Below are 7,372 nucleotides of genomic sequence, written 5' to 3'. Positions count from 1 at the left end.
ATACAATTTAGGGCATGTGCCAGGCTTCTCTGGAGGGCTGCATGTGCCCCACGTCTTAACTGAAGAGCATATCCGTATATGGCCTTCCGAGTGGGACAACCATCTTCCTCCAGTCCTGCAGCAGTTTTACCCTAATTAATATAAAACTTTTCCAATACTTTAATTACTTCCTCCCAACCTATTCCTGTATCAACCCACACTCTCAAACTATATACAACATTACAATACAATGGCAAAAATGTTCGAAATTATAACAAAATGACAAAATATCCAACATAACAACATAATGACGAAAATGACGCCGTGAAGTCATCCAAAATCCAACTGCAGCCTGCAAGGTTGGTGCACATTCTTGTTCTGGAAACGTGTCTGAATGGAGACACGCAGAGAAAGAGAGCCCCCAGGGGCTATAAGGGTAGACGGGGATTATTGTGCCCCATGTTGGGTCTTGTATTTTCTTAACTATTTAATGCGGAACCACACCGGAGTTCCAGTCACTGCAAGCAGCTGATGGAATCGTGAGCATGTGTGGTCCAGACCAAATTTGGATAAAATGTCATCCGATTATGTTTTTCACCAGGACCTTGTCTCCAGGTTCAACCAGGCATGTTTCTTCTTTGTCCTCAGCCGGGTCAGGTCCAGTTCTGTGATCCTGTGAAAGACTCAGGACACAAGCCTGCAATATTCACCTAAACGGTCACCCATTACATGCAATTCCCCACCAATACACTAATCACCAGGAGTCCTCATGTGTCGACCTGTAAGAATTTCAAAGGGTGGAAGCAAATGTTAATTACTCGGTGTTAATTACTTGGTCCCGCTTTCACGGAGAGGAGCACCGCTGGTGGCTACGTCACCCAGTCTTATCCTAAAATTGAGAACAAATGATTAGTTAGTTTGAATTGATTAGTTAGTTTCTTGTACCAATGTTAGTTTCTTGTACCAGTCCCCCATTTTGTATTGGGGGTTCCTGCACTAGTCAGGAGTCTCCTATTCACCCACAAGCTCAAATGTCACAAGTCATTTAAAATCCTTATGCTTAAATCCTCAATTCTCCACATACAAGTACTTTCAAACACGTTTCTGCCAAATCCCTTCTTGCAATTTCCCTGTAAATCTCACTGGCTTTTCAGTGCCTAACTTCCTGCCGTGTTTGAGCAAGGTCCTCAGCGTCTCCCACAGTACTGCAGTGAAGGCAGTATACTACCTTGCACCAAAACCCTTCTCTTCTGTTCAATACTTCCGTATTTTACTTCCATCTTTCACATGTACTTGAACCCTCCAATGCTACATACTAGTTCCTCCATCTCTGGCGTATTTACATGGCCTCGGTTGCCCTCGGTAACCCCACAGATCACCCACAGGTACATTCACGGTATTAACAAAAGTCTCATGCAAGATGCTACTTTGAGAATTAAAAACGATCCATTACCTCAGTGTCAGCTTGAAGCCAACATTGCTCAGCTTGTATTTTACCTGAGAAACAGTGGAAAGGATGGTGTTAGGATCTGCCACTAGTGGTCAATCATATGTGTGCTACCTTTTTTATTTATTTCTTTATTTATTGTTACTCCCTTATCTTGGGCTCATAAATTAAGAATATTTAGGGGCTTATGGTGTCCACGTCCTTATACTATTTTGTAAAATATATGCAGCCCATGCCCAATAGATCACTACAATCTCGCAAAGCTTAACCAATTTCTCCAGTTTTGTTTCTAAAAATGGGAAGACTACCATTAATTACCACAGTCAGGAAATCACCACTGTCTCTACTCAATTAATTCCCTGAATTACCATAAGTTAAATACATCAGCGTATCTCTAAAGGCCCATTCTCACCTTGTTCCCTAGCAGAGAATACATAGCAGGCTTCCTAACCTCTTCACTTAACCTCTCTTTCACCATTTTTAGTCCCCACAATTGATAACTCTGCAGAGATCTTTAGATTAGTCATTATTCACAGCTAGTACACGGGTATAAAATACTTGTCTGTAGCTACATCCCTGTGTGTAAGAGAGTTGCTAAGGGCAAGTAAAGTATGTGTCTTGTACTTTATCATATTACACAGAATATAGGAGACATTCCTATGTGTGTTACTATTTTATCATTACTTCTTTTTAACCTTACTCCATTATTTCTACTCATATAGTATCTGCAGTCCTTAGGCTATTGTGGGAGGGAGAAAGCGGGCCCCGGCCTGGGCCAGAAACGCCGAGGTCGCTCTCCTCCACACTGTTGAATGCTTCTTCAAAAGATGCACACTTCTCAGAGTCTGATGCAACTGGGTTTATTGTTAGTAAATCAAAGATTACATAAAATAACCCGGGCTGATCTGCACAGTTCAGTACAATTATCAATCACTCATAAGTAAAGACAATACATCAGATAATTCTCCAAGCATTCCCAAAACACACACCATGTGCGCGCACACACACACTCACTCCCTCTCGGGCCAACTGCCTCTTATATCCATTTTCTAACTCCTCCTGTTGTGTAGCTTACATCTAGTACTTCCCATTTAATTTTGTTAATTACGTAATGTTGTTGACATCATTATTTTTATCTGACACCCAACTCTCGGACACCATTGTTTATCAGCCCCTCCCTAGTGCTCGTCTCCCGCCTGTCTCACCCTCCCCCTTCTATCATAAGTCACATATTCTGATAACACATTTTCCAAAAAAGGCAGAAGCTTCCATTAGTTTCACAAAGGCGCCTTTATACAGCTTAGTCAGCAGGGCAGAAATTATGTGTGTATTACGTGTTTGTTCTTATTGTATCTATTTAGTATGAAGCGTTCCCCTGCTGCCGGTTCCCCATACAATGGGCTTGTGTTTTTTGAGTACATTTGTATTTATTTCCCACATTTTGGTTGCCTAGGTCGACCTTGGTCCACCTGTATCTTTCTTCCTTTGCTAGCCGGATGATACGTTAGGGGGGAGACAGCTGGTGCTCATTGATACACTCCTTTCCCATATACACTGGGCCTGTGCTCTCTAACTACATATCTTTCCTCATACAATGGGCTTGTGTTTTTTAGTACATCTAAATTTATTTCCCACACTATTAGACCGGAACCTCAATCAGTTTATACTACTATCTATGATCATTCTTTTTTATTACTTAGGTTATATATTCTGTCGACTGTATTGTGTACACTTCATGTAACAAACATATCACGTAGGCCTAACACAACAATACGTTATTCTGCAGACATTCAAGCACTTATAGTACACACATAACATTTCCAAACACTAGACGCAAATTGAGCTCAGCCCATGGCAAAATAGGCCTAATGCAACAATACAACATTTTCCGCAGACATTCACGCACTTCAACCAACGCACCTAAAGTTTCCGGTCACACGACACAAATTGAGCTCAGAACAAGCAAACAGAGCACTTTCTCTCTCGCATTCACTCGCATTGGTAAACAACCAAGGTTCTCTTCTTGCACACGCTTTGGCACGCAGCCCAGTTTTTCACAATTCGCAGTGTTACTCCGAAACACTTAGGCTACTAATAGCAACCAGCATGCCCCAAAAACCAGCAACACCAAAACCTGTCCAACAAGATATTAAACAGATGCTCCCTCGTGTGATGGTTCCGAACCAAAACGTGTTTTTGTGTCCACTCCCGACACACACGTTACTAAACAGCTTAAGGAAAGTGGACGCAACTTCGCCCTTGAGCCCGACGTGGCTCGAAACGTGTCCTTCTGTCAAATACCGACACACGTTACTGTTTAAGGAAGGTGGACGCTACTTCGCCCTTGAGCCCGACGTGGCTCGAAACGTGTCCTGTCAAATACCGACACACGTTACTGTTTAAGGAAGGTGGACGCTACTTCACCCTTGAGCCCGACGTGGCTCGAAACGTATCCTTCTGTCAAATACCGACACACGTTACTGTTTAAGGAAGGTGGACGCTACTTCGCCCTTGAGCCCAACGTGGCTCGAAACGTGTCCTTCTGTCAAATACCGACACACGTTACTGTTTAAGGAAGGTGGACGCTACTTCGCCCTTGAGCCCGACATGGCTCGAAACGTGTCCTTCTGTCAAATACCGACACACGTTACTGTTAAGGAAGGTGGACTCTACTTCGCCCTTGAGCCCGACGTGTCTTGAAATGTGTCCTTCTGTCAAATACCGACACACGTTACTGTTTAAGGAAGGTGGACGCTACTTCGCCTTGAGCCAACGTGGCTCGAAACGTGTCCTTCTGTCAAATACCGACACACGTTACTGTTTAAGGAAGGTGGACGCTACTTCGCCCTTGAGCCCGACATGGCTCGAAACGTGTCCTTCTGTCAAATACCGACACACGTTACTGTTAAGGAAGGTGGACTCTACTTCGCCCTTGAGCCCGACGTGTCTTGAAATGTGTCCTTCTGTCAAATACCGACACACGTTACTGTTTAAGGAAGGTGGACGCTACTTCGCCCTTGAGCCCAACGTGGCTCAAAACGTGTCCTTCTGTCAAATACCGACACACGTTACTAAACAGACGCTCTTCTTAGTGTAGTGGACTCGACGTGGTCCGAAACGCTACGTGACTTCACCCAGCACGCAGATGTTACTAAGGAAGGTGGACACTACGTCGCCCGTGAGCCCGACGTGGCTCGAAACGTGTCCTTCCGTCAAATACCGACACACGTTACTAAACCGACGTGTTTCTCAGCGTCGAGGACCCGACGTGGTCCGAAACTCTGCCGTGCTCTAATTCAGCACGCAGACGTTACTGAACAGATTGAAGCTCCCGTGTACTCTGTTAATACTGCTAGCACTACCACATTAAAATGACGTTAGCATTAAAAGACAAACTCATTATCAGTGGTTACATCAAAGTCCTGTCCACGTAACTATTTCTTAAAATACAGAACAGGAGTCACTTCCAAATTGCATCAAGGAAAATCAACGCCTAATGAAGGTGGTAAGTTTTGTTTAAGAAAAGATACTCACCTTCTTGTTGATTCTCGTTGTTTCAAGTGGAAGATATATCCTGTCCCTGCATGGTCGCCAAAAGTGTTAAGATATTTTGCCCTTATTCGTGGAGTCAAATGCAGGACAATGAAGAACACACTGACAAAGTTTCCTCAGAGGATTTGATGTTTAATTCAATGCGCAAGGGAGAGACAGACCCAGCACATTCGGGCGCTGAGAGAATCTCTGCCGATCATGCTGTGTGGTGTCTAGATATGCAGTTTGCAGTCATACATATAAAAAGGTTAAAACTGGGAACCTATCACCTATTTGATATGTTTATATGACCCAGCACCTTGCAGGAGTTTATTGGGATGCGTTTGTTTTTTCCTACACTGCGATAAATTGTTTTCCATATTTAATATAATTGTTTGCATTATAGCTCAATATAGCACAATATGAACATGGGAACTTTATTCTTCATAGCATGCCTAGTTTCTTCATAGCATGCCTAGTTGTTTCTGGCATAATGCGGTGAAGAGGGTAAATGATCCCTCTAAAACGAAAATCACGTAATAAGAAAAAACAACACTTTTTTAAATGATCAGATTGCCAATTGTGGTTGGAACCAAAGTCAACATGCACAGGAAGCCCCCAGGACCGAGTTTAAAGGATCTTGTCGGTCTCTAAAATTCTAACATGTTCCTTTCTAAATGCAGTCTTACAATGATGGTTCTTTAATCAACAAGTACCTTGCTTTAATTTCTGCTATTGGTGTGTGTATGTGTGTGTGTGTGATTTCACCGTGTGTTCATGTTATCCAGCTAAATAAAGCATAAACCTTAAGACTCGCTTTGTGAAACTGAATATTCTGCAGTTTATCCCAAAATGTCAGAAAAATAATTGGGATTATAGTTACCTTTGTCTCAGATGTGAAACATGGCCCAGGTATACGGTATTTACAGAATGTACCCGACTGACAAGCCGTCAAACATGTTTGACAGGGTGTATATTTGCCAGCTAGGGTGGACAGCTAGCTTGCTAGCCAAATGGCTTGGAAGCCAAAGTTGCTAACTGTTTTAGCATACTGGACTAGCCAATATAGCAAATAAGCGTTAGCTGATGACACTTTCTGCTAATTATTTGGTTAAGTAGACTAAAGGAAATAGTAAAAATATATTGTAAATAGTAAAAATAACTTATCTACAAAAAATATTTCAGAGAAGGATTATTTGATAGTCGATTAGTGCAGTTGTAAGCAGCACACGCCATAATGAAATCACGATACGAATGGGACGTCTACAGTTTCTGACTTCACACAGATAACAGGTGGACGATGAATTTGAGTCGCAATGTCAAGGTCATGAGATGCCACCTCCCATTCTATGACCCAGTGACCATAGACTGTAGTCCATACTGTAGCTCAGTAACTTGCAGTGATCAGGAAGTGATGCAAACCGTACCTCATTGGTCCACAGAAACATTGTAACAGTGCCCAAATGACACAATAAATCATGAAATAGGCCCATGGACAGACATGAGATTAAAAAAATACACATATTGTTCTTGTGGGAAAAAATAATTGACTTTGTGTTTTGACCGCATTTATACTGTAGACTTACACTGAAAGTCTGATTTGGCCACTTGCTATGGACGCATTGGTGACCGTACAGACGTGGCCGAAAATATTGGTACCCTTGCATTTTATTAAAATAATGCACCATTTGCCCTGAACAGTGTTGAAATTAAAAGATCGTTTATTATCAATGCATGTCTATGTTTGGTTTGAAGTGGAACAAAACAAAAAGTTGTGAAAATAACTGAATAAATGCTTATTCTACAAAGACATTCTAAAATAGCTTGGACAAAATTATTGGTACCCTTTAGATGTTGTAAGAAATAATTGATTTGTAGTGATACTTTATGCAGACTATTGTGTTTTAATTAGTATCACAGGTGTTTTCAATCTTATAATCACTCATGCAGTCAGTTTAAAAGGAGAAAATTACTCACTCTACTGTTTTGTGCCACTGTGTGCATCACATTGAACATGGAAAACAGAAGGAAAAGTAGAGAGTGGTCTGAAGAGATTAGAAAAAAGGTAATAGCCAAGCATGGTCAACGTGAAGGTTACAAGACCATTTCCAAAGAGCTTGATGTTCCTGTGACCACTGCTGCCAATATTATTAAGAAGTTTAAGGCCCATGGAACTGTAGCCAACATCTCTGGACGTGGTCGCAAGAGGAAAATTGGCCCGAGATAGAACAGGATTGCTCGAATGGTTGAGAAAACACCAAGGAAAACTTCAATACAGATCCAAGCTGATCTTCAAGTTCAAGGTAAAATAGTTTCAAGTTGCACCATCCGTCACTGTCTGAATGAAAATGGGCTCCATGGTAGAAGACCCAGGAAGACCCCACTTCTAAGAGGGAGACACAAAAAAGCCAGACT

The 7,372-nt window shown here is 42.0% G+C and overlaps 1 long non-coding RNA gene across 1 annotated transcript; it reads left to right on the top strand.

Moving 5' to 3' along the window:
- The first annotated feature begins 453 nt into the window (after nt 1–453).
- Nucleotides 454–1,545, top strand: LOC135259542 (uncharacterized). Its single transcript, XR_010331311.1, has 2 exons — nt 454–909; nt 947–1,545. It is a non-coding gene; the product is annotated as an uncharacterized LOC135259542 (long non-coding RNA).
- Nucleotides 1,546–7,372: the final 5,827 nt, after the last annotated feature.

The sequence above is a fragment of the Anguilla rostrata genome, chromosome 7, assembly GCF_018555375.3.
Source record: "Anguilla rostrata isolate EN2019 chromosome 7, ASM1855537v3, whole genome shotgun sequence".
In the NCBI taxonomy this organism is placed as follows: Eukaryota; Metazoa; Chordata; class Actinopteri; order Anguilliformes; family Anguillidae; genus Anguilla; species Anguilla rostrata.
This window is presented reverse-complemented; position numbering and strand designations above follow the sequence as displayed.